This window comes from Schistocerca cancellata, chromosome 2 (assembly GCF_023864275.1).
Source record: "Schistocerca cancellata isolate TAMUIC-IGC-003103 chromosome 2, iqSchCanc2.1, whole genome shotgun sequence".
NCBI classification, from domain to species: Eukaryota; Metazoa; Arthropoda; class Insecta; order Orthoptera; family Acrididae; genus Schistocerca; species Schistocerca cancellata.
Window position 1 is genome coordinate 797,215,719 of NC_064627.1, and position 23,421 is coordinate 797,239,139.

Sequence of the window (23,421 nt, forward strand, 5' to 3'; positions counted from 1 at the left end):
CCAAGATTTAGTACTAGTGAATCTTCGAACCACTTTGTTGATGTAAAGCGGTTCATTTGTTCGTGATAATTTCCTGTTTTCTTTGATTTAAAAAGCAGGAGACTGTTTGAGACAAAACCTTACGAGGTGCCTGCATGAAGAATAATAAGTCTGCTCCCCATGCCAGAAGGCATTGCCATTGTTTCTTTAGCTGTGCCGTCTGCCCAGCCCTACTTGACAACGTGACCAGAATTCACCTACGCTTTGTCAAGCCACACCACTTCGTCGATATTTATGCTACAAATGTCCCTTGAAAATCGGCATCGTGGTGCAACTATATCCTCCCTCTGCATCGACAGCTTATGGCCACAAAAATATGCGTAGTGAAAGCCAAGGTTGTGTGAAACTGTGGGCAAGGATGTGCAACTGCCTTGAGGAAATCCTGATTCCTTAAGTGCGTCCAGTAACTTCCTGAGCGTAGGATGCTCCTTCCTGTGATAATAATCACAAACATGACGACCAATCGCATCCTCTGCAAACGAATCGGCATTGGTAATCCGCTTATCCATACGACGTCTTTTTTCTTTTGCCAGGGGCGAGATGTTTTGATGGTTCTTCAGCATCCTTTTCTCTCTCGAACGTTTGCTTCCTAATCATCACAACAGTGTTTTTGTGTATATTCAAAGCCGCAGCAGTTCTGTCGATCACACAGGCAAAGGAGAGCAGCGGGCCACCATTAAGTTTTTCATTCCCAAAGTGGGCACGTAACGCGCAAATCATTTCTCTTGGATGGCCTCGTGTAGCCAAAAGAACGACGTCAAACTTTTCCACCTCTTAACTTTCGTGGAACTTCTCGCTTAACATCGTTCAGTAGCACACAACGAGTAACAGGATAACAGTAACGACGAATAACGGAAACAAAGAATAACAGGAACAACGAATAATGGCAACAACAAATAAAAGAATAACTCCTACAACAGTAAAAACGAACACACAGAAAATCACAGGGCGCAGTGATAACACAAGACAGCAAGCTGGCTGTAACGGAAGCCCACTACAAGTGGGAAGTGTGGGTGGTAAGGGTGGGGAACTTGCTTAGCTGCAGCTGCATGTAGCAGGATATTGGCGGAAAGTGCTCCGGGCATGCGTGAGTTTCCCCCGCACACGCTGTCAACCCGAAAGTAATTTTGGTCCGACTATAGTACCTGGTATTTAAGTTATTTTGCGAATTTTTCTTACACTAAAGTTTGTCGTAGAAGTCTGCGACTAGTCAAACGAGAGGAATTGAGAAATGCTCTTAGAATTTTAATGATTACAATATTTTTTTTTTTTTTTTTTTTACTGTCAGATGTTTTCTATTTAAGTTATTGCATTGTAGTCGTCGTAGAGAAATTCACATGTGTAATTTTATTGCTCAGTTAATTTTCAGAACAAGCTGCCTTTTGTCATTTGATTTGTTTTCAAATGACCTCACTCATAGATCATACTGTTCCGAATGATCAGTGACAGTTCTAAAATCGCCTTCGAAACCTGCGGCGTGCAATTGAGTGGCAAGAGAATCCCAACGCGACTTAAGCCTTTGAATGAACTAATCACTTCGCCTCCCATGTGGTCTAGTGGCTAGGATAGCTGGCTTTCACCCAGCAGGCCCGGGTTCGATTCCCGGCATGGGAATAAATTTTAATTACACCACTTGACGTAGATAATTTAGTTATTTACAACGAACTGCAGAAACACTTAGTTTTGGTGTTAAGACACTATATTTCTAAAATGTAATTATTTATTTTAGAAGTCAGTTGCCTCCATTCTCTGTTCATTAGTTTAAATTAGGCGTCCGTGGTCTGTGTTTCCTTCTGTTATCATTTCCGGGTTGTGATCGACGGATAAAACCACTTACGTTTAGTCCTCGTTTGCGGGATTCATCCTCAAATGTAACAGGCTGCCATGGAGATTCCAGTGTGTTATCTCTGAGCTGAGAATGTCTCCCGCAGACGAGGACGAAATGCAAGCAAATAGTTTTATCCATCGATCACTGCCTCATAGCCCGAAGTTTTATAGTTATTACTCTTCTCTCTTACGTCGGCATAGTAAACTTTCAGTTTCGTCTGATCTTCCGCTGCATAATCGAAACAATCTTGGCAACTTGGGAAGCGCTTACACATCCTCCATACAGTCCCGATCTCTCCTTATGTCATTTCCATGTCTCTGGAAACCTGAAGAAAAACATTCGTGGCCGTTTATTCATTGCCAGATTTAGAGGTGTGGAGGCCCTGAGAAAACAAAGGAGTGGAGGCCTCTAATCATTTTTAAATAGGTTAAATAACTTTTTTCTTTCGAATGTTTCAAAAATTTATTGTGAGAATAAATGTTAAAATGACAAAACAAAAAAATAGTAGAAATAGACCAAATTACGACAAAAAATCATTGATGATTAAATCACTTTCTGTGCTGAGTAGAGACAACTTTGATAAGCGTTTTGCTTTTCAGCCTATTTTTTACAATTTTTATTTTTGAAAATCAGATCCCTTCAGTACAGCTAGAGACCTTTAAAACCAAGTCATTCTCAGTATAATTTTAATGCTTGGGAATGACTGAAATTTCGATTGTTAAGAATTTAATAGTAGAACAACTCTTTAGGTTGGACGTTCCGATAATCCTTTTTATATAAATGTACCTATGATACAAACTAAACCAACTCATTACCAAGACTAGGCTCAAAATCGTCATTGTATAGTTTTAGCAATTCTTCTACAGCGAAAACAAATTTGCAGCATCCGTCTCCTAAAAGTAGCTGAAAAATCTAGATCACGAATGGACAGCATCGTATGCGTGCAGTCTTTCAATAGGAGAAGCGCGTAGCTCATCGATCACTGGGATAAAAGTTGACGTTTTAAATATCTCTTTTGGTGACAGGTTAGCGTAAGCCTCATTCGCTTTCATATGATCGAGCTGATTCAACCTCACATTTCTAGCTCTGGTGCGTGACTGTACGTACTGTTCAGTATTTGATAATCCGTTAGCTACTTCTTCGTATTTATCAAACTTGTCTCTTTTGGATCCAACAAATTATTTCGATGATTCCAATGCAAACATTGGAGCAAGAGTCATTTTCAGGTGTTGCAACATCTTTTTCGTAGCACCGAATCTTTGCAAAACGTCGTTCCAAAAAATTGAAAATATTCATCTTTTCCAAAATACGCGTTGCTTCACTTATCACGATGCCTTTTTGCTACTTATCAAAGGATTTGCTGGTTAGAGCATATTTGATTTCGGTGTAACCGCTGACAGTGGCTTTCGTAACTTCATTTTGACAATAGCAGTTTTTTCAACACGTAAAACCGTCATTTTTTTCTGACATAATTTTTCGGTTAAAGTTCGGATTTCTTTTGTACCTGCTGTGAAATGTATATAAATTCTGAATGAAATCGAAGAATTTGAACAGCTGAGGAGCAGGAGCTACTAGCTACTTTTCCGCCTAAATTAAGAGAATGATCGCAAATGGTACAAACATCGATACACTTCCCCAAATTCAAAGCTTGCATCCCTTTTATTTGCCACTTATATTTGTAGCATTAACGTATGATTGGCCACAGCAGTCGAGTATGTCGCATAAACAATTAAGTAAAGCGTTTGCTGTGGCTTCACCAATATTTGCGCAGTTTGATAAAAAAGTGAGAAATCTTACCTTTGGCATCGATCCTTCAAAATATCGAACAAATGTAGGCAGCTGATCGACATGAAGTTCGACGGGCAGAGTCCACCGGCACCGAATAACACTTAGATTTTTCAATTCTCTGTATTATTTCATTGAGGACTTCATAACCCATGGAACTGATCAGGTTCTCAGAAATCATAGAAGTAAGGTAAATGACATGACCACTCCCTTTGTTTGCATGCTCTTTCAAGTGGGTTGCGGTTAACAATCGCAAAATACCGAGGAAATGTCCATTTCTCGGTGAACCAATAATTTCGTCACCATCTTGGAAAGTAAATTCGCGTTCAGTAACTAACGATAATCCTGTGGATTATCTGTCACTACTGGATTTGTTGCGCCTCTTGTATCGCTAGCTCGTGATGCGCCCTGTAATTTTTCCCCGTCGCGTCACGTTGAGGTCATTATCGATTCCAAGGGAGTCTTTGCAATCTCATGCTCATATAGATGTTCAGATGTATGCTTCTAGTCGCAAAAGCCTTCTACACTTAATTTAGTGTTTTGAGTGGGCATTCATTCAACACCTAGCAACATATTATGCCTGTAGTTGGAGAAAAACAAAGCCAAAATCAATTGACAGTCTCTTGATTCAAAGTTTGAATTATCTCGCGACTGATCTTGTAGACCTGAATTCTGCTAAGATACTTAATCACAGTTTTGATGTTCTGTGGGACCTTTTTCCGCCCAATATTTAATAATTCTTTCTGTAATATTATCAGGCCAACGACCAATGTCATTTTTGAAACCACGAAATTCTGCTTGCTCTTGATTATGATTACAAGTTTTCGACAATGATGTGGCGTCGTCCGATGCCACATCTGGATATATTGAATTCTATCCACCAAATATTCATTTACTGTTGAATTTACTCTTGTATTTTTACGAATTTGTGAAACTTCTTGTCTGTTTGACGTGATAAAATAATTCGTTACTTTGGATGTTTTATTTAAAGTTTCTTCAGTTTTCTTTTCGCGTTCTACTTGTAATTTCCTCTTCTGGGAACCACTAGCGAATACTCGAGGAGTTTTTTTGGCGGTCACCCATAACTCCACTATACCAGAAAGGTTGAGTCTCACCCGTTGAGAAAAGATGCAACTGCAAAAGGAAAGTCCTTGACCAATAAGGAAAGAGTCGTGAACAGTCGAGAAGCGAGCAGAAACAAAAAATTAGCAAATATGTTAAACGAGATGGTATGTGGGATCGTGATAACACAAAAAGGGGCTACGAGTGCACATGGAAAATGAAAAGAATAGAAAAGCTATGTATTAAAACTCATTCAGTTATGGAATTTACATTAAAGATCACAGTATGGATATGAAAATACTTACGTGTGTCCATACAAATTCAGAAGGACGTAACTTAGACGGATTTACATTTGTTGCACAATGTTCGTAGACTGTTAGGCTCACTTAAAACAACGTAACGTGAACGTTACTGATTTCTGGGATTCCCTTCTATAAGCACGCCACGAGGCAAATACTTGCTAACCCAACGACCGACCGTACAGAGAAAAACAGGTATAGACAGGCAAAGACGGGCATTCAGCGTTCGATTATTCGTTGCGATTATTTTTTTGTCATTATAAAACGGCGAACTCAAATAATAATGTGCCATCAACTGAAATTCTTCGAGTGTTATAGAATTTAATGATTTATTTATTTCGTATTTTTTTTTATGCAGTGAGGTATGTGAATAATTGCTTCAATTCAATTGTTTCAGAAAATAATTGTTTGCGTATCTAACTACATATCCAAGACAGATCAATCAATATTGCTGTCAGGAATACCTCCTAGTCGGGAGTAGAGTAATGCCCCAATTTGTCACTGGCGTACCATGAAAATGTCACCTTTTTATCAGGGCTGTTTGGTATACTAAATTTTATAGGATAGAGTACTTAGGGAACTGTGGTTAAATTGTTTTTTCACATGATATAGTCCAATTTTGTCTGACTCACGGTTATAATAAGGCTTAAAATGTAAAACCTATTGCAAAGAATTTCGTACTAATACAATAATCAGTCAAGTAGCCGAAATACCGAAAATCAAATTTTTGTGCCGCTGGCAGACGTTGGATGGGCAACCTGCAAATGGGACGATGAACGATGTTATACGTTTAGTGATACAGATACGTACAGGCGCTCATCGGCGTATTCGAGTCCTCAACGGGAGCGGTACGCAGGGCGTTCTAGTCTACTAACTTAATACTGGAAACAGAACGTCTGTAAGTAGGCTTTAACTTGATGTTTGGCGGATGTTTTTAAGAATATGCCAGTTAATGCTTTTCAGCATCTCGTCGACACTCTGCTGAGAGTTAAACAAACCTTCGACCAATCGCGCTGCCTTGTTTCGTATCAACATTTCGTTTGTATCAGTATTCGCCGTTAGTCGTATTTGGTATGTGTCCCACACAGTCGAATAATATTCTTGCATAGGTCGGAAGAGAGTTTTGTAAGCAAACCCCCCTGCAGACAGTGCATTTTGCCAGTTGCCTAACAATGAATCAGACTCTACCATCTCTTTTAGCTACGCTTGAGCCTATGTGATGATTCGATTTCATATCCCAACGAATTATTACAGTCAGGGATTTGTACTGTGTGGTTATAATTGAAGTGCAGCTACCCACAGAGTATGCTGCAATTATCGTATGGCAGCTAAACGTGGTATATATTCTAATACGTTAATGGAGACCCGTTGTACGCTAGAAAAAATTAGCTTCAGTGTTGCCATCCAGGTGCAAATATGGCGCTGTGAATGCAACAAAGATGCATAGAAATGTTGCTATGTGTAATGAATTAGGAATGAATGACAGAAAAGGTAAAACAAGTGAGGAAAGCATGGTGTTGATTTTATTATTAATTAACGCCCACACGATTGTTCAGTATGAGCAATGGAGACGTCAACGAGATGCTGGATAGCGCCAGATTTGCACCTGCTGGCCACAGTTGGAAATAATTTTTCCCAGCGTAAATCTGTTCCGCATTAACACATTAGCATGTTTATCAAGTTTCGTTGCCATACGATAATTACGGCCCTCACTGGACCTCCGGCAGTAGCTGCACTTTAATTATAACCACCCAGTGTGAGTTTACTGATTCTAACTGCGACTCACTGATTTTGTAGGCAGAGGATACAAAGTTTTAGCGTTTTGTGAAGAGCAAAGTTGTACATTTCTGAAAATTTAATGCAATTTTCCAATCTCGGTACCATTTTAAATCTCATCAAACTCTGAATATTTTTTTTATTTCTGAGTTTTCAAAACTAAAAAGGAACAAATGTTGTTTTTATGTTACTTGCTACGTGTCCGTCCTTGAAATGACCTTGTCCATGTTCCCGCGCAAACTCAGTGTGTGGCAGGGTAACACACTGTTTGGATTCTTGGCGCATTAGTTACATTGACACAGTGGATGCCGATTGTGAGCAAAGAGTGAACATTAAGTTCCGTAGTAAGCTCGGGAAAGCCCCTAGTGAAACGTGGATAATGATTATGGAAGCATATGAAAGCGAGGCACTTCAAGAAGTCGTGTTTTTGAGTGGCAGAAAAGGTTTCGTGAAGGCAGAGATTCAGTGCAAGACTATCACAGAGCTGGTCGTCCGTGCACAGCACATATCGATGCAAACGTGGAGAATGTAAGTTATTGCAAGAAGACCGCCATGAAACTGTGTGTGCGATATCAGAAGTACTTAATTTGAATGTGATTTGTGTCGTAAGATTTTACGCGAAGATTTAGTGAAAACGAAACTTAATGCAAAACTCCTCCCTCACACACTAACAGAAAGAAGAAGGGCGAAGAATCTTTGCCGAACTGCTGGGTAGAGCCAGACGTGAGCCCACATTTCTGTCAAAGATTATTGCTGGGCACAAGGCGTCATTAAACTGCTAAATGGTGGAGTCCAGAATCACCAGCCTCTAAAAGTCAAATGACAACCTTCGAGAGCAAAGATAATGTTGATCGCATTCTTTGATGGTAAAGTATTAGTTCACCGTCAGTATCTTCCTCTAGGTCAAACAGCGAGTCAAACTCTTTACATCTAATACTTGAAACGTTTGCGAAAAGCTATTTGTCATATTCACAAGACTGGTACTTATTGCATGACACTGCAAGATGGCTCTAATGGTTCAAATGGCTCTAAGCACTATGGGACTTAACATCTGAGGTCATCAGTCACCTAGACTTAGAGCTACTTAAGCCTAATTAATCTAAGGACATCACTCACATCCATGTCCGAATCGAACCTGCGACCGTAGCAGGAGCGCGGTTCCGGACTGAAGAGTCTGGAACCGCTCGATCACAGCGGCCGGCACACTGCAAGACCCCATGTTACCGAGTTTCTGGCCAGACATTCTGTCATTGCCATCCCATATTTGCCATATTCGCCCGACCTCTCGCCTTGCGATTTTTTCTTGTTTACGCAATTGAAAAGGCGACTGAAGAAAGCTTCATCAACAAATCGCAGACATGCAACGGGCTGCGGCAAATGAGCTTACAAGCATCTCAACTGAAAATTTTTGCCAACTCTTTATGGATAACCAAGGAGAATATTTCGATAGGAGCGGGGATCATTACTTAGTAAGTTCAATTTTCCATTTTTTTAAAAGAATACCTGTCCTGGAATTATTCTAACAAAGTGAGTATATAACGTGAACGTCGAGGGTCACTACACACTTTTCCTGGGGCACAGCTGAAGTTACATCTACATTTGTCGATGGCTATTCATCCAAGATAACATGCTGCGTATTTCCTACCATGAAGTCCCCAATCACACTGTAAAATCTTATCCTTTTGTTTCGTCACGCGACTACCCACTAAGGTGAGTTCTTTTGTAGATGCCAGCAGACGTAGTTCCCAGAAAGCCCCTCTAATTGAAGCGTCGCCTGCCACCGTTAGGGCCTAACGGATCCTGCAAAGGCGCCTCTAGGACACCTGCCTGTGGCGCCTGCAGCCTACGCGGCATTCACAAGCCGTCACCCGGGTCCTTAGCCACAACCAGTGCTCCAGCGCTCACCTCTAACGGGCCGTGGTGATTAGTACCTGCCACAACCGCTACTGGGACGCTAGCGCTTCATGCAGCTTGCAGAGCACCGGTGCCTGAGCTGTCGTACAGGACCCACAATTACGTGATGAATAATCGTATGCGTCATCATCGTTGACAGAGTTTGGCTATGACAGCTATTTAAACTGCAGTAAGCCCTTATTTCGACAATAAACATTTTGGTTTATTTGGAAGCGTCAGCTTCGGTGTAACAATTATGATTTTGGTCACTAGTTACAAAGAAAAGGACGCCATTAAAATGTACAATAAAATTAAAGGGAATAGAAAAGAGAACTTTACATTATTATTGATTTTTCCGCCTTAAATACAGTAAGAGAGTATTTTTCACAAGACGCATTTTACTTTGATCTGTTAAACGGTCTTCCATGGTCATTCTGGAAATTAGATACACAGTATGTCTCTACGTTTTGGTATTTATTGTATAAAAACTAGAGTTCCTTATAAAACTGACGTACGATGTATTCACGATGTCGGACAAACCCGCCGTTGCCCAGGTATTTATTTATAGATACCTGTACTACGCAGCGTCTGGCCTTATGCTTGACGTTTATGACGTCATACCTCCTGAACTATGTGTCGTACAATGAAGTAATTTTGTACGTACATTCAGTGGGATATGGGGATACTGTGTGTACATGTGTTGCGAATGGCGTTAGTAGCAATGACGTAATGAATTTAAACGTTATGCACAACGCTACAGTTTTTATACATTTCACTGTTTATGACGTCATATCTCCTGAACTGATATTGTAGGTACATTCAGCGGCATATGTGGATACTGTCTGCGAAATTTATTGCTAAAGAGTCAGTAGCAAAGACGTAATAATTTTAAAGGTCGCGCATATTGGGGCAGTTTTTCATTGTTTATCACGTCATATCTCCTGAATATGTGTCGTACAGTGATATAATTTTGCAGTTACATTCAGTGTGCATATGTGCATAATGTCTGTAAAATGTGTCGGTAATACAGTTAGTAGTGAAGAATTAATAAATTTTAACATCCTGCCTCCCACTTTCAGTGATATATTATAACTGTTTAATTTACACTCTTTACAATATATCATAGCCACATCTAATTGAAGGTAAAGTATCCCAGTTTCAGTGTGTACCTTGAGTTATACAACTTACAGTCAACCTAAAATCCAGTTCTTCCTACACTTTGGTTGACAAGTGCGGAGTATTGGAAGCAGTAATCTCTTTACTTCTGTGTCTCAACTCTGCCAAATCATTAGGTAGTGGAGGAACGTAGACATGATCTTTTATAAAATCCCGAAGGAAGAAGTCGCATGCCTTGAGGTCAGCGGAAAAGAGCTGTGTAATATTGACCATTGCGATTTTTACTCTCGTAATAAAAAATGCCAATGTGGAGGGGCTCAATCTCGTAAAATAAAATTTCAGGTCATCTTCTAATTGGCGCAAGAGCTATTTTTGCAGTATATCCAAATAAACCATCCCTGTTACATATCTACCACGAAACAAGGAAATAGTAGTCCGTACAATTGACATCGAGACACAGCTCAGAAAACGTTTAATATTGGAGAAGCTCTATGACATTTTGCATGTTCATGGCGACGTTTTGACCCATAGATATCTTCCCACTTCGATGAAAAGTTGCCTCATCACTGAACACCACACAATTGAGAACGTCATATTCCTACTGCAACACATCACTTGCATACACAATAGTCAACTGGATTTAAAGCATGTACCAGCTGTAACTGACACGAACATACGTGTAAACATTTTCTTAAAGCCTCCCATACTGATGTATTTGGCAACTGTAGTTCAAGTCTTGCTTTCTGAACAGACTTCTTGGGGCTGCTAAGGTAAGACGCACTGACATGGTCAACATACCCTTCGGTCACTTTTCGTCGTCCCGTGATTTTTCCTGCATGTACCCACACGTCGTTTGAAATTGACTACACCATTGGCGGATGTTTTTGTCACATGGGGGTCACAATTAAACTTTGAAAGCACGTAGAACAAAAATTGTAGATTCACTCTTAAGAAACTGCTAAGAACTAGAACACTTCACGCTCAGGAGTCGTCATTTTACGTATGTACAACGCTATAAGCGAGAAAATAACAAAGCAGTACTCAGACGAGCGTTTATCTAAAATTGTTTGGGTTGCTATTTAATTATGACCATGAATCAACACTCTACAACGGTTACAGTTGATATCATCAAAATTTATAAATGCGACCTTCTTTTATGGTCGGCCTGTAAAATGATATGACGTACACGACGTATATAAACGACCTGGCGTTCATGACGCGTATAAATGACCTCATGGATAAAACCCCATGAGGCTATTCGCATTTGACGCCGTTGAATACAAGGTGGTGAAGATTTAGATGCTTGTTACGAAATACAGAGGGAGTTTTAGAGTTTTAGGTGAGCGGTACTAGGTACAGTGATTAGAAGCTGATCATAGACACAAATAAAAGCGGAGAAATTTTCGTAAGTAGGCGAATAGATCTGATATCGGTTGACTTCACGATCGGCAATCAATCACTGGAAAGAGGCACAACCTTCAAATATCTAAGGGATTTAAGGTGGAATGATCAGACTATACACGGTTAGAATGGTTTCTGACCAGAACAGTCAGGGATGTGGTCATCTGAAGGGAGTTTCATAATGAAAGAGGTATTTAAAAATTAACTTGATGCATTCTCTTGACGGAATACAGACGGGCGCCTACAAATCAGCCTGTGAGGCCGTCAGCCAGTCGTGTTGGTCAAACAAAGATGTTTTACACCTACATCTACGTGATCACTCTGCTATTCACAATAAAGTACCTGGCAGAGGGTTCGGTGAACCACCTTCAAGCTGTCTACCTCTCCACTCTCGAACGGCGCGCGGGAGATACGAACACTTAAATTTTGCTGTGCGAGCCCTGATTTGTCTTATTTTATCCTAGTGATCAGGTTAGGTTTGGTATCGATACAAAGCCCGAAAAATAACGAGGGAGTGGAGATGGTTAATGTCATAGCCAGCTGAAACCCAGTGCCAGAGGGAGCGTCCAGTCTGGATCCGATGCTCTACCAACTGCCAGCAGTCAGCACCTAATTTCTCTTCATGCTCCCTGAGGGCCGCTCACAGCATTGCTAGAGGCTTGTTTGTCAGCGCGTTGCACAGGAACAAGCGACCTTTGCTGAAGCGACAATCCTACTCGGCAAGAAGACCACAACGAATTGTACTCGAATACGAAACTTTAAGTAAATAAATTTAGAAATAAAAGAGTTAGTAATGTCCCCTACACCGGCTAGGTGACCTGCACAGCATAAATGTAGCCGCAGAAAACCAGATACCAGACGCAAATGTACTGGGAGAACCCTAAGGAAGACGCCGTTTACAAAACACTTGTTTGACGAATTTACGGTGATGGTTCATTGGCCTAAGGTCCATACCAAGTTGATTTTTAACGGATAAGGTGGAAAAGAATCAATTAAGAACTGGGCGATTCGCCACAGGTTTGTTTGGTCCGCGTGAGGGGGCTGAGAAATACTCGACGAACTGCAATGGGACATGTAACAAGAAACACTTTATGCATCGCAAGGAGTCTTACAAAATTCCAAGAGCCCACGTTCCAGAATACGTAACGAAAGATATTACTTTCTTCAACGTATCTCCCGCATGATGACCACACTGTTAAAATTAGAGAAATTCCAGATCATGCGAAAGGCTACTGAAAATCGCTCATCCAGCATGTCTTCCGCAAATGGTGTGGGGAAGAGGGTGGTGTTATACAGGTACAACTATGTTCGCACACACTGTTTGGTAATTTACGGAGTGCAGACATAGATATAAGTGTACCATACAGCATCTGTAAATAACAAGTAGGAGTAATAAAAATGGCAAATAAGCAGACAAGAGTGTGTGATAGGAAATGTACGGGAATTAATATCGCTGTAATTTTAACTTATATCTTGAAAAAGCAATGAACAAAATGAAAGGGAAATGTACGGGACTTAATATCGCTGTAATTTTAACTTGTATCTTGAAAAAGCATTGAACGAAATGAAAGAAAATTTCTGAATATGAATAAAAGTTCAAGGGGAAGAGGTATCAATCGTAAGGTTCACAAACGACACAGCTCTGTTAACAGTTATCGGGAAGGATTCACTCGAAATGTGAACGAGATCGACGTCCTACCTAGCGCATGAAGTTACGAATGAACACACCAAAGACGAAAGTGACGAGGCGTAACAGAAAGGATAATAGTGATCCGCCGAACATGCTAGTTGGTGGAGACACTAGAAGCAGTGAAAGAATTTACCTAATCGAGAAGCAGCATTACATAAGGTGGCCAAGACAGGAAAACTATAAAAATATGTCAGCAAAGACTTTCTTCTACATTACGGTTCTTCTAGTGACGAATGTCGACGTGGAATTAAAGAAGTTTCTGAAACTGTATATGTGGAACACAGCAGTGTACTGAAGTGATACTTGGGTCATATGAACGTCACAAAAGGAGTAACTGAAAGTAAGTAAGTGTGATGCTGCAGAAAGGTTTTAAAAATAATATGATCAGATAAAGCACTGCAAAGAAAAGTTTGGGAGAAAAGTCTACGGAAATTAATTATCAAGTAACGCGACGCAATCGGAGGAGAAAGCTGGTAATCTAAATTTCACGAGAAGATCTTGCCGCAGGGAAAAACGCCATTGTTGTAATGATTGACACCCCAATTCGCGTATAATGTTGATGCATCGATGATAATTTGGCTTGAACATACAGTTATCGAATTCCGTTTGACATAAAATGAAGTGAGCTTTCGAGAAAGACTGCTGATGGGGCTCGTTCAGTGTGACCTGTTTTCCATTGGAGAGTGGACTGGTTTCGGTTCTTCCGTCTGTAGAAAGTGAAAGAACTTCGTATTCGTGGTGCAAGGTTCACAGTGAGGGATAAACATGTTAGCGTTCACCAACTTCCTGCAGTTGCAAGAACGACAACCTCATGACTCTCCGTACGAAACTTCCAGCACAGCTATCTAGGCTAGAACCTAATTTTTCAAGGAACACTTTAACAGTTGGTTTATGAATTGTTGGGTCAGCAACCAAGTTGACATTTTTTCTGTACACGATGCTTCGACAATTTCCCTAGTTTTCTTCATCAGTTGTTGAGTGCAGATTTCGGTGCCCGCTGTTTGTGGTCCAACCAAGCTGTGAACTGTAAGCGCTTTTTGTGTTTCTTAATTTTTTTTGGAGGGCGCGGGGGGGGGGGGGGGGGGGGGGAGAGATTCATTAATCTTCTGACTGGTTAGATGAGGCCCGTCACGAATTCCTCTCCCAACCTTTTCGTCTCAAAGTAGCATTTACACCCTACGTACTCAGGTTTTTGTTGGATGTTCTCCAATTTCTCTGTTACTATGCAGTTTTTACTCTTTACAGAAAGTACCATGGAGGTTATTCTGCGACGTCTTAACACATGTGCTATAGGCAGTATCTGTAGTAGACCTGTCGCATTTTCGTTCTGCAAATAAATCGCAGTCTTCAGTTTGGCTTCCCCACAACACTGTGCATGAGATTCTTCCAATTTAAGTTATTCGTATTTGTGATCTTCAAGTATTTAGTTGAATTTAAAGTCTTTAATTTGTGTGATTTATCGTGTATCGCAAATTTAGCGGATTGGATGAGTTCACACTTTTCATTATTTTGTGTCACTTGCCACTTTTGGACCAATAAATGTTTGCTGTCTTAATCATTTTGCATTTGGTGACTTAATGAGACTGTAAATAATAGCATCATCTGCAAACAATCTAAGATGGCTGTTCAGATTTTCTCCTCTGTCGTTTATCAGAAACAGCACTTCCCAGGGGAACGCCAGATATTGCTTCTGTTTTATTCGATGGCTTTGCGTGAGTTGCTATGAAGTGTGGCCTCTCTGACAGGAAATCACGACTCCAGTAGCACAACTGAGGCGATATTACACAGGCACGCAATTTGATTAGGAGTCCCTACAACACCCTTACAAGCCTTTCGGACTGTTTCTGACCATCTGTATATACTTACTATGAGCAGAGACGTTTGCTGAGCTGATTTAAGCAGTGTGTCGGATCTCTCCGCTTTACCTAAGCTAAATCTCGATTACGTCCTGTCCACAGTCCCAAACGTTTGTCGCCTCCACATTGCTGAAGGTATTTTCATATTTAAATTTTAGGCTCACAAGTGAGACAGTGTTCGACGAAAGCTGGTTAGCTAGCTTCTTGAATTTGGTGTAACTCCTGTGTTATTTACGTCTTTATTCAATAGTTCTTATGGTCTATCCAACATATGACATGGTATGTAGTATACACTCTGTTTTTAGAGCCATAGATTATCGTTCAAATAACGTAGTAGACCTTTCAGTTACTTTGGAGGAATTGGTACACATTGGAAACCATACATCACAAATATCTCCCTCATCTTCCGGAAACGGAAGGTGTGCTATTCTGGCTTATTCTTCATTGGCATCGATTTCCTCTGCAGGCCATGCATGACATTTTACGTTGAGCACAAGCTCAGCAGAATAAGCATTCGTCCTCAGTATGCTAGCAGCGCAACTTATGAATCGTTTAAGGAATGACCTTTCTGTCATCTGCCATTCACGCATTTCAGAAGCGATCCCCTATGCTCAGGGCGTTTGCTATCCTCGAGAATACGTTTGCCAATGTTTCACGTACAGTGAACTTTGAAGAGAAGCTGTAAATAGACACACGAAGCAACACCAGCGATGAGACGATGGCTGACAGTGTTGGGATTGCCTAACAGGTTTTAAGCTCTCCGCAGTCTCCCTGATGGCTGAAAAGACTCGGTGGAAGAGCATTTGTGAGCTCTCTGGAAGTCCCAAAGCAAAGGCGGGGAGCGCCGACCGGCAGCCTGACAGCTGCAAAGCCGCCTGCGGCAACACCTGCGGACTGCGGGTTGCGAGGTTTATGTTTCGCTGGAACAGACGCTAATGGCACTCCGTCCAATACACTGGTGGGTGGGGTGGCCTCTGTAAGGCACTTGGTGCACTGACTCTGTGAGTGTCTATAATGGCGACTCAGCGCACGATAGTAATAATAATAATAAGACAGCAATTATCCTCAAAACATAGGATCCCTTAGTCTTGCTGAACATGTAATGGCTGGGAGGAAACGGGGATGGGAGGCGGGGGGAGGGGTGGCAGGCCGAGTCAAAATGCAAGTTCACGTTCTTCTGGCATGAACAATTTATGAGAATGGGTTTCAAAGTAAGCCAAACGAAGACTGTAGATTGGAAGTTCTTCGAAAGTTCTTCCAAGAAAGAGAGAGAGAGAGAGAGAGAGAGAGAGAGAGATTGTGGTTCAGTTCCCGTATTTAGGTAATGACATTATTGCATGGCATCATACTGTGTCACTTATATGAAACCGATGACGTGAAACAATTTGGCGTACACTTATGTTAATGTATTCTGTAATTATTTTTGCTGAATTGTTCTTAAATAATGCTTGCCGGCCGGGGTGGCCGAGCGGTTCTAGGCGCGCAGTCTGGAACCGCACGACCGCTACGGTCGCAGGTTCGAATCCTGCCTCGGGCGTGGATGCGTGTGATGTCCTTAGGTTAGTTAGGTTTAAGTAGTTCTAGGCGACTGATGACCTCAGAAGTTAAGCCCCATAGTGCTCAGAGCCATTTGAGCCAATTAAATAATGCTTGAGTTCTGTTGTAAAGATTTCTCAATATCCATTTAGGATGTTTAATGATTCCACTTCTACTCACGATCATACAGAACTTGTGTATCAGCTCTGCATGAAAGACTCTGATACAAAGGTGAATACTCACTGATAATAACAATAACAATAATAATAATGTTACTCCAAAATTAAGTTCATGAGAAAACTCTCTGACGCTTTTTAGATAAAAAAAAAATGGTTACGGCAAGGAGACAGAGTCTCCCCACCGATATTTAATTGCGCTCTAGAGAAAGTAGTCAAAGAGTGGAATACGAAGAGCCATAGTGGAATCCGACTAGGAACGACATCAAAATCAATTGCGTCGCTTCCACAGATAATATGGCTCCACTAGCAGAGACCTGAAAAGCAGTCAAAGAGCAGACCCTCGAACTGAAAAAAAAGGATGTTACGTATTCCAACGTCGGTGAGACGAAAGAAAAATTAACGTGGTAATTTATTACTGAAATTGTGAAAATAACGATCTACTCTTATTTACTCTGTTTTATGAAAACGTAGTCGTTACCAGTTTCGAAATTGGTAGGTTCATCATCAGTTCAATAAAATCTGTTAAGCGTTCTGTTGTTAGCCGTTAGATGCGAGTTGATATTGCCACTTAAATGCTGCTGTAGTCAAAAGTTGGTAGAATGGTGACTCCTTACTGTGAGGAAAGACATTAGAAAAGAGTACAAGGTCCAGTGGCAACTCATCACAAAATTTCAAGGCTAGGTGTCCCTGGGAAATCCCTGGAGGGAAGGCGACGTTTTTTTTTTGGACAAATACTATTGAGAAAATTTAGAGAACTGCCATTTGAAGCTGACTGCCGAACGATTCTAATGCCTCCAACATACATTGCGCGTAAGGACCACGAAGATGAGATACGAGAAATTAGAGCGCGTACGAAGGTATAAAGACAATCGTTTTTCCCTCGCTCTATTTGCGAATGAAACAGGGTTGGAAATGACGGGTGGTGGTACAGGTTATCCTCCGCCACCCACAGTACGGTGGCTTGAGGAGTATCTGTGTGGATGTAGATGTAAATGGAGTAGATTCTTATAAGTGGTGCCTACGAGAAAAATTTTGCGAGGTTGTTAGACGGATGTCTCTAATGCAATAACGTCTGATATTGCACGAACAAGAGCTCATAGCTTCTAAGGTATGCATTTTAGAGCCCATGTTTACTGCATTTTAGAGCCCATGTTTACTGAACGTTTTTTCTTGCTTTGGCCATACTACTTCCTCTCAAAATATAGAAAGCAAAGAGCTTGCAGCAGAAGAGATATGTTTCACAGCATCGAAAAAGAACAATTGCTCATAGCTCTTAAGGTATGCATTTTATATCCCATGTTTACTAGACTTTTTTTTTCTTGTTTTGACCCATACTACCAGCTCTGAAAGTTTATCAGTGGAGTTCTGGTTCACCCTGTATACTCTTGTTATCACACTGTATACGCACAAATAATACTGCTCTACTTACTATCCTCCGCTGTGTTGCTGTTTTAATGGCCAATAGTCTAGTAATCCAGTAATAAGACTACAGCGACACGAACCACGGCCCTGTTGTACGGAAACGAGGTAGTAACATCTGCCCTACCAGATACAAGCTGACACGTAAATCAGATACGGTTCATGTGTTTATCTATGCTCTTGTAGCGGAGACGACCTGCTCGTGAATCTCTTTAGATTCCTATAAATTATATGACAGGCGAAAAAGTGGATACGGTCCAACTTTGTATTCCGTCTCCAATGACATCATCGTCGACGGGACATTAAATTTCAATCTTCCTTCTTTCTTTCTAACTACCAGTTATCGAAGGAAACCGTACAAGATACAAAAGCCAACATTAATTTGCGTGGTATCAGTGCCGTTCAAACGATGTGCTTGCTGATGAACAAACTAGGACAGATAATTCTGAAATTAAAAGGTGAAGAAAATTTTATTCACCTGATTGACGTTACAACAGTGTGAGATGGTCCACCATGTCAAACGCATTAGGCACTAGAAACAAAAATCACATCGCTCAGCCAGGCTATAAAGATTTTGTGTGAAGTGTTAAACGATACCGTGCAGCAGTTGTTACCAACCTGGGGGTAAACAAGAGGATTCAGTTGTGATTCGGTCACGAAAGTAAATTATTTTTAAAAGTATTATTATTATCAGTAAGAGTGTAATATTGATGATGTAAGTTCCAAATAATTACATTTTTTTATCAAATACTAGTATTAACAACGTGAAACAGTGTGGTGGAAGTTAGTTTGTGAACGAATGTATGAATCACATGCTCCTTATACAGACCACCCATTACACACATACTTATACTTTGTATCATGCTTCAGTGACAGTAAAACTGAGACATATTATATGCTTAAATATCTCCTGAAAATGCCTTCTCCGACTTGTAAGTAGTTTCCGCAAAGGACCAGAAATTGTTTCATTATTCACTTCGCAGTTAATTTGGGGGACTGATGATCTTAGCTGTTTAGTCCCCCTTAAACATCCCAACAACCACCACCACCACCAGTTAATTGACGTGCAAAACAACAGTAACTACGTGATGGTTACTACACTGCTTTAGAGCCCACACAAAGCTTGGCAGCCTGAAGTCTTCCAATTTCTGTCAGTTCACAAGCAAGGAGTCCAGCATTTAAGTGATTTACAACACTAAGCCCACACATTTTAATTTCGGTGATTTTGAATAAGGATGCAGGATGTGAGTGATGTAAGTGTCCCTAGGGAGAGGAGAGGAAGCATGTTTTGTAATAATTGTCTACTCTCAGTGGGGATAGTTCGCTCTCTTTTCGTAGAAAGGGAACTGCTTCATCAGTGTATAAAAATAGGTTCTAAGAAACGAGCAGCACAAATTGTATCACTGACTCGTTACTTCGTGGGTTAGAAGTATACCTACAAATAGTAAATATAATTTTTCTTTCGTCATTTTAAAAACGAAATCTTTACAATAAAATTCTGTTTCATTCTACAGTTTAGTTAAGCGTTAATATTGATGATTGGTGGCGGGAGTAATAAGGACGGAGAGGGTGCGAGCTAAAATCTGGTTCCATTGAGAGAAAATGCTCTCAGAAAGGTTGGGAACCACTGCCATAGGATCCGACCAATTGCCTACTCAAATAACATTTCAATAAAAACGTCTCCTAGAGCCCCCGCCCACCCTCCCTCGTGGACGTCATGACTATTTTGTATGCATGTGAGTTGCGATCACAGGTCAGCTACCCTTTGCGGCATTCCTTCTTCCTTCCTCTTCCTCCTTCCGCCCCCCTCCCCAAAACTCGTGGTATGATGACTATGTTGTGGGTACATGATTGACGAGCACTGGGCTTCGAGCCATTGCAGTATCCTTCTTTTCTGTTCTGCAATTTCCACGTCTCTCTATTTTATTCCCCCACTCAGTCTATCTTTTCCCTCTCTCCTGATGGCCACCTGGCTGTCATCTAGGCTTTATCTTGACTGATACCTGTGATCCGTTACATTACGCCCTAACGTGCTCTACTTCTTTTGGTCCCTACCCAGGTCTGAACATTATTTTCTAAATTTTTTCGAAGAGCGAATTGAGCAGGGAAGGGCACCAGTGACACATGTAGATATTTAATGGACACGATCATTCTGGCACGCAGTGCCGTGCAGTCTACCAGTTACGCCCACAACCTAATGCGGTAGCCAGTCCATTGTAGGTGTGTATCGATTTACCAGCACAGCTGTAGCCCCTGTCCCCTCCGCTGACAACTGCTGATGACTGCACTGAAATCTCTTCATTCATGGCAAGGAGGTGGTGCCCATACCCATTGGGCCACTGGGACTCCAGGAAGATCTCACCATGCTGCCACCCATGTGACTGGGTGACGCCAGGGGAGAGTGTCTGCAAAGAGAGTGTCTGTGCGAAACCCTGGTAGTATCTTCCGATCAAAACTGTCGCTATGATGCCTGAAAATGTATTCCTGAAGTGTCCCCACCTTGACTACCCCATTGGAGGAGCGACAACGGCTTCGAGATGGGGAACCCCACTCACTATTTTACTAACAGTCTACTAGAATAGATGCTGAGACCTTTCTAACGATTAGACCTTCGTACAACACATCGAACACACAGGATGACAATTATTAAATTGTATGAAAAAAACGTAAATCAGTTACAAACTTCTGCGTGCACACACTTTATTCAATAGGTAAATGTCACTACAGATATGATATCTGGATTTAGGTTATGACATGTTCGATATGCCTGCCATCATTGTCAGTGACGTGGCGCAGACGAATAGCGAAACTCTGCATGACTCGCTGTCGATGACCTCCTGAATGGCTGTTTTCAGCTCAGCAATGGTTTTGGGGTTATTGCTGTACACCTTATCTTTAATATAGCCCCAAAAAAAGGTGTCACATCTGTTCAGATCCAGAGAATATGGCGGCCAATCGAGGCCCATGCTAGTGGCTTCTGGGTATCCAGAGCCAGAATGCGGTCCCCAAAGTGCTTCTCCGGAACATCAAACACTCTCCTGCTTCGATGGGATCTTTCATGAACCACGTGGGTTTGAATTTTGTATGGGAAGAAATGCAGGTCTTCAACAACAATTTGTCGCAGTGTCTTCCAGTTAATTCCCACTTGTTGTGCAGCTCGTCTAATCGATTTTGCTCGCATAGCAGGCCTTCACGAGCGCTATACGCTCAGGCCGTACCGTGACATTTTTACGTGCAAATGGTCGACAATAACAAGGCGCGTATGCTAGCGCATACCAATTCACATTATGTCCCACGGCCAACCGCGCTGTTCGAAGGTCCTAACGCAAACCGTTCAGACGTTATGACGTTTTTATTCCCTATAGTTCAATAACTGTCACCCTATAGGCTTGCATACGTGCCAATATTGCAAGAGACACAGGATGCTTACCTCCTGAACAAGACAGCAGAATAAATTTAGGCTTGAATGTTACTTTTCTGCGCTTCTTTGGGCAATATTCCAGTTTCTCTTCTCACCATAGAAGTTTAAACAAAACAGAGGGCATTATCTTTCAAGGGGGATCAATATTACAGACAGATGGAGAAATAAGTTTCAGTCTAGAACGGTGAGGGGTGCAGTTCTTCTGCCATATAAGGGGCTGAAGGTTAGAACTGACATAAGAGCATTTGTTCTAGCATTCAAGGTGGCCACACACCCAGAAAATGGGTACCAACGTCTATACTGTGTTTTAAGTGCCTCCGTTTCAGATATATATAATCTCAATGCCCCACTGAACCCACCAATGGCAATTCTGGATTCCCTCTACATGTGTACGCAATAAATTGTGTCCACCCTACAACTTTTGTCAACTCCCAGGAGTGGCACCTCTCCCGCTTGTTGATGTGTCCCCATTTCGAAGAAGTAATGGACAACCCAAGACCTTTTCTCGACTGACTTACTGCGATGTTAAAAAGAAGTACAAATGTCTTCATCATGTTATTACGACCACCAGTTTTGCGACAACAGTGGACAAATTTTTCTGTCCATATAGGTAACACAACCCCTCAACACACTTCAGCGATCTGAGGCGGAGTCAATCAATTTATCACCTGTTTGTATAGCTACACACCATTTTAATCTCGACCTTTTCTCAGAACACTTTTCCAATGAGTAGAGAAGGAAGGCAGAATCGTTGTATTGCTCTGCTCTATGGAACTGCCAGTGCCCTGGCTGCGTTCTGCAGTCGTATGTTTGTTTGGTCGTTGTAATCGGGTATGTTGCTCATATTCAGTCCAACTCTCAACAGCGGCCAAGTCGAACAGCAACAATGCGTAAATACCTCCGTTGCACAGATATAAGCCATCTTTCATGGACCTTAAGGAAGGTTTTGAAGAGAGTTTGAAATACTCATTTAACATTATGGTTCCTCGAAAAACGACTTGTTTTGAATTATAAATTTAGGAGCCTTCTCCTCATTATCGTCGTCCTCCGAACTCATAGCTGGTCGGTACTGCAAGTGTGTCCAATCTGTCGCTCACTGTAGCTGTTCCAACAAAAGGTAGACCTGAGGTGAGCTACTAGGCTGACAGGATCTATGGACCCTGTACACCAAGGTGTCGAATACATTTTTATCCTGAGCAGAAACATGTCTACTCTCGATGTCGAGTTAAAAAGCCTATGTGAGTTGACTTCGTTGGTACACCATTCTGTAGCATACCATCAACCATCTTACTGACCAAGTGATCAAGGAGGGGAAGGCAGCCTGTCTTTTCTACAGCCGTAGTAAAGCGAATGTTCGTGTGAATGGAATTAAGTTGCTGCAGAAAGATGTGAGAGGTCTCACACCTGTGATGCCAGATGGCAAAGGTATCATCTAACTACCTGAAGAAACAAGGTTTCTACCCTGCTGACTGAAGGGCTCCTTCCTCAACATTCTCAATAAAAATATTATAGACAATATGGGACAAAGGACCCACATATCCACACCCTCTATCCGTTCCACACATTCCTGCACTGAAATAGTGTAAACGTTGGGAAAATATTGATAGTTAATACAGTACTTAAGGTCAATTCACACCCAGCCGCGATGTGAGAGTGCCATGACGACCCTGTAACTCCATCGTTATTGACTTCAAATTGTGATTGATTCATACACAACTGTAACGTGACAGTCATGGGAGAGTTATTTCCTATTCAAAGCAAGGCAAAGTTGTTCTACGCAGCACACTGAATGTTTCAGTAAACACAAGTCGACCAGTCGCAAATACTTATATACTGCCTCGAAGAGGCATTTCCTCATAAAACATTCGTGATGAAACCTTATCCAGAAATAATTTAGATAGTTGTGGATTCATTTTAAATATCATTTGATTTTAGTATTAGGATACAACAATTTAGACCATACAATGGGTGGATTCATGTTTTTACAGAACATGTAGATTATACAATTTTAGGCACTTGCTTACTGCATAATTTTATTAAAAAATACGATACAAACGTCTACAATTACGTTACTCAATAAGTGGGATTGTGGACTGGGGGGTTTCACACTACAAAATTTGC

The 23,421-nt window shown here is 41.3% G+C and overlaps 1 long non-coding RNA gene and 1 other non-coding gene across 2 annotated transcripts in view; both read left to right on the forward strand.

Annotated features, from left to right (window-relative positions):
• Positions 1 to 23,421, forward strand: part of LOC126162650 (uncharacterized) — a 253,794-nt gene that overhangs the window by 96,534 nt on the left and 133,839 nt on the right. The gene's annotated exons all lie outside the window — the stretch shown is intronic.
• On the forward strand, positions 1,582 to 1,653 carry Trnae-uuc (transfer RNA glutamic acid (anticodon UUC)). Its single transcript has one exon. It is a non-coding gene; the product is annotated as a tRNA-Glu (tRNA).